Source organism: Bubalus kerabau, chromosome 4 (assembly GCF_029407905.1).
Source record: "Bubalus kerabau isolate K-KA32 ecotype Philippines breed swamp buffalo chromosome 4, PCC_UOA_SB_1v2, whole genome shotgun sequence".
Classification (NCBI taxonomy): Eukaryota; Metazoa; Chordata; class Mammalia; order Artiodactyla; family Bovidae; genus Bubalus; species Bubalus kerabau.
The window spans coordinates 82,021,627-82,027,031 of NC_073627.1; positions in this window are offsets into that span (position 1 = coordinate 82,021,627).

The following is a 5,405-nucleotide window of genomic DNA, read 5'->3' on the forward strand; positions in this document are numbered from 1 at the left end:
ATATTCCCAGAGATTCCTATGAAAGAAGGCCAGAGTGCAGAAGAGACCGCTGTCTTCCTCACTGGTGATGCACGCGGTCACTGAATTTTGAGGGCTCATTGTGCTCAGAATCTCATGAAGCGAGCTCCTGACATTACTACCTTCATTCAGGGTGTTTCAAAACCAGTTCAAGAAGCCTGATCCTGGAAAGGTACCATCTGTTCACAAGATTCTCCTAACCCTTCCACCCACCACCACCCAGGGTGATATCTGAATGGTGGCAGGAATGAGGGTTTCTGCATTTAGCAACAAATCCTCTTACACCAATGTGAATGTTAATAGGCACAGAATCAAGGGAGACCCCCAGACTGTTCTTCTCAGTGTCTGGCTCCTGAAGACCTGCAAATGATGTAAGAGCTCCAGGTTAGACATTTACAACTGGCCGCCTGTTTGCATTTCACAGGACACGAAGAAGCGGGCTTCAGGCTGGATACTTTAAACTGTTAGCATTTCCTGAGACAAAAGATAGATGGGCTCAAGTTAAGGCATTTACAATCAGCCTCCCGTTTGCCCTCTGAAATGGAACTAACAGCAGAAACAGGGTAATAGCCAGTGTTTGTCTCTTGTAAACACCTTAAGGTAATAATCATGGCAATAGTCAAGGTAATAGTCATGGCTAGGACAAAGACAGTTAAAAGTCTGATTGAGTAAAGAATTAAAGCATCTCTGCTCTCAGTTTTTTTGGGACAAGGGAGATACTACACACACATAGAAAGGCCCTTTGTGGGTCAAAAGGGATAACACAAGGCCATAATGAGTCCTGCTTCTCCCAGAAGCCTTCACTTCGAGATCCATCTTGGGTGAGGGGTATGTGAGCACCCAGAGGGTTCAAAGGTAGGTCAGGTGTGGAAAAAGAAGCCACATAATTGGCCTGAAGGAAGACAAAGACCCGGAAGAACTGCCCTGTATAAATGACTTAACCACCTCTTCACTGCGCTCCTCCTCGCCAGACGGAGAAGGCAATGGCACCCTACTTTTGCCTAGAAAATCCCATGGACGGAGGAGCCTGGTAGGCTGCAGTCCATGGGGTCGCTGAGGGTCGGACACGACGGAGCAACTTCACTTTCACTTTTCACTTTCAGGCATTGGAGAAGGAAATGGCAACCCACTCCAGTGTTCTTGCCTGGAGAATCCCAGGGACCGGAAGCCTGGTGGGCTGCCGTCTCTGGGGTCGCACAGAGTCGGACACGACTGAAGCGACTTAGCAGCCGAAGCACACCCCTTTCTTTCCGGGTTGCATCTCTGCCTTGCTTCTGTCTTAACTAAACAAACCACTTCTCCATATGCTCTCCCACTTGTTGTTGTGCTACGTCTCTAATAATAAACGTTGTACCTACATTCACAGTTTCTGCCTCCATGTTAAACACATTTTTCACTAGGGGCAAATTTCCAGGGAAAATAGCTTCTAGCCTCTAGCCCTTCCTGGTCTGGTGACGAGGATTTCTGGGTCTCATCCAAGCTACCCAGGTCCAATTTCTGGGCAGGGAATGAAGATCTTGCTTCACATCACTGCTCACTGCTACCTCACCGAGATCACAAAGCACACCTTCATGCTTATCGATGATCTATATTCTTCCTCTAGATTTCAGTCCCCAAATACTAAATCAATAATCTGAAGAGATGAACAGATTCTGAATTTTTAAACAAGAGCATGAGATGATTTTGCATAGGTCTAGTACTGAGAACCATGGCTAGGTAGGCTAAGGTAAACACTAGCACAATTTAGATTTGTTGATATGCAAAATGTGGGTATTCTCATACATCCTGCTGGTCTTCCCTTAGAATAGATACGTGCCATAGCAGCAGTACTGACATTTATCTGAAATGTGGGTTGTCAAAGGCTGCAGGGTCTACAGTAATGGAGACCATGAGGAACACTGTCTAGATATCCAGTTTTCATGTGGATACTTGCACACATGTGAAAATGAAAGTGCTAAAAATTTCTGAAAGGATAATAAAGACAACAGGTATTTAATTTTTGCTTTTAAGGGGAAAATATAGGAATTTCAGAAAAATATGAGATGTATGTTTAATCCTAATTTTAAAAGTACTCTATTGATGTAAAGACATCGGTTTGTTCAGGAAGATAAAGAATATGTTATGTTTCATTTGCTTTGCTCTTAGAATTGCCATATTTGAAACACTGAATTGAAGAGTACAATTTATATAAAGAATAATTATCCATTTACTCACTGAAATTACCATTAGATCATTTAGAAGTACCAGTATCTTATCTCCATCTCTTTTGGTTAATGAATAGCAGGCCAATATCTGAGAGACAAGAAAAGAAGAACTAATATTTACTGTCATTACCACCCACCAGTTCCTGTATTAAGCAGCATACAGGCCACGTATGAGAAAAGAGTGTGAAAAGTATTTCTTTAAACACACAAGAAAAAGTTATGTTTTCAAAACTTAGTAGCCTCCATGGTGGTAAGTGGGCTTCCTTGTGGCTCAGACAGTAAAGAACCTGCCTGCAGTGCAGGAGACCCAGGTTCCTTCCCTGGGTCAGGAAGATCCCCTGGGGAAGGGAATGGCAACCCACTCCAGTATTCCTGCCTGGAGAATTCCATGGACAGAGGAGCGTGGTGGGCTACGGTTCACAGCGTTGCAGAGTCGGACACGCCTGAGTGATTAACACTTTCACTACTTTTCACGGTGTTAAGAGTTACAGAAACTCTTCATGTTCTGAGAGGAAAACGTGGAGAGGTGGAGACAATCTACTGAATTCAACATTTGTCAACTGTAGCTTACTCTAACACAGTGGTTTAAAAACCAGATATGACTTCTGGCCCCCCTTCCTGGAGTTCCTGATTTTGAAGGTCTGAGGTGAGGCTAGAGTACTTTCATTTCTTAATTTCCAGGTGATACTGACACACGATTAGAGAACAGCTGGTCTAAACAGTTTCGTTTTCCAGCTGTGGCTGCCCCTGTACCCTGTCCCAGTGTTGCGGGAGGTAGGTAATGGGCACACCACCAGATGCATCCTGGACCTAAGCCCAAATGTCTTTCTGTTTCTGGAACTGTTTTTATCCAGTTTTGACAAGAAAGGGAAAGGATTTCTGATTTCAAAAGTATATTTTGTGCGTGTTAGAAATATTGGAGGAAAACAAAAAGAAAATGATCTTGTAAAAACTGCAAGTACCTTTCCAAAACCGTCTTTAATGTGCGCTGGAATCCACTCAAATGGCTTTGGGCTTTGAATCCAATCAAATGCAGAGCCTGCTTTGCTCCTATTTGGGCTGTTGAAACTTGGCTACAAAGATTAGCAGAATCATAAAAATGGCTGACAATCAAATTCACCTTGTTTCTTCATTTTGTTTTGTACTTATCAATGAAAGATGCACCCTGAATCTCAAATATATCTTCCCCCTGGGCTATTTGGTTAAAAAAAAAAAATTATCTTAGTCAGCTGCGGTATCTCTTGAAGAAATTGGCATCACAACCCACAATGAGTTCAGGATTCATCACCCTCAAGTATCAGCCCTTACACTTCTGGAGACTTAAACATTCCCAATTACTAATGCTCTTAAAAAGTTTCACGGTTTTCTAGTAAAAAGGCTATTACCAATTCACAAACAAAGAACTTCAATCCAAACTTTACGTCAGTGTATTGTTTCTTGCATCCTTTCTTTCTGGAAGGCAGCTGCTCTAAGAAAAAGATTCTTTGTCTTTCCTAAATTCTGCTCTCGTCTCTAGATATTTTTAAGAGGGATTAGTACCATGACGTCAGGAAGCAAAAGTGAGCCTTGGAATGCACAACTCATTAGAGTCATAAAATGGGTGTCTGTCATGACTTCTCTTGTTGCATACATTTTATTTACACAATTAATCAACAAATAAACATAGCTGAGCCTTAATATTCAAGGGATGTCATAATAATATTGGTGGCTGCTTTCATAAAGAAAAAAAGCTGTCACTTTGTGTTAGAGAATTATAACAATTAATAGAAACAAAAGCTTCCCTCCGCCTCCAGGCAGTGTCCTTTTCTCATTTTTTTTTTCCTTTTTATTGGACTATAGCTGATTCACAAAGTTGTGTTAGTTGCAGGTGTACAGCAAAGTGATTCAGTTACACATATACATATATCCACTTTTTTTAAAAGAGTATTTTCCCACATAGGCCATCAGAGTATTGAGTAGCATTTCCTGTGCTATACAGCGGGTTCCTATTAGTTATCTATTTAATATATAGTAGTGTATATATGTCAATCCCAATCTCCCAATTTATCCCTACTCTTTCCTTATCCCCTGGTAACCATAAATTTGTTTTCTACATCTGTGACTCTACTTCTGTTCTGTAAATAAATTCATTTGTATCCTTTTTCTTAGATTCCACATTTAAGTGATATCATAAACTTGTCTTTCTGTGTCTGACTTATTCCACTCAGTATGACAATCTCTAGGTCCATCCATGTTGCTGCAAATGGCATTACTTTCCTTTTTATGGCTGAGTAACATTCCATTGTGTGTACACACCACATCTTCTTTATCCATTCCTCTGCTGATGGACATTTAGGTTGCTTTTATATCCTGGTTATTGTACATAGTGGTGCAATGAAAATTGGGGTGCATGTGTCTCTTTTAATTATGGTTTTCTCCAGGTATATGCCCAGGAATGGGATTCCTGAATCATATGGTAGTCCTATTTTTAGATTTTTAAGGAACCTCCATATTGTTCTCCATAATGGCTATACCAATTTACATTCCCATCAACATTTTCTCCACACCCTCTCCAACATTTATTGTTTGTAGATTTTTTATGATGTCCTCTGCAAACAGTGACAATTTCACTTCTTAACCAACTTGTATTCCTTTTTTTTTCTTCTTTGCCAACTGCCATGGCTAGGATTTCCAAAACTGTTGAATAATAGTGGGGAGAGTGGACATCTCATCTTATTCCTGGTCTTAGAGGAAATGCTTACCATTTTTGACCATTAAGAATGATGTTTACTGTGGGTTTATCATATATGGCCTTTATTATGCTGAGGTAAGTTCCCTCTCTGCCCACTTTCTGGGGCGTTTTTATCATAAATGGGTGTTGAATTTTGTCAAAAGCTTTTTCTGCATCTATTGAGATTATATAGTTTTCATTCTTCAATTGGGCTTCCCTGATAGCTCAGTTGGTAAAGAATCCTCCTGCAGGAGATCATGGGTTCAATTCCTGGGTTGGGAAGATCCCCTGGAGAAGGGATAGGCTACCCACTCCAGTATTCTTAGGCTTCCCTGTAGCTCAGCTGGTAAAGAATCCACCTGTTGTGTGTGTGTGTGTGTTTTTTTTTTAATTCTACAGTTTGTTGATGTGGTGTATCACACTGATTGATTTTTAGATATTGAAAAATCCTTGTACCCCTGGGATAAATTCCA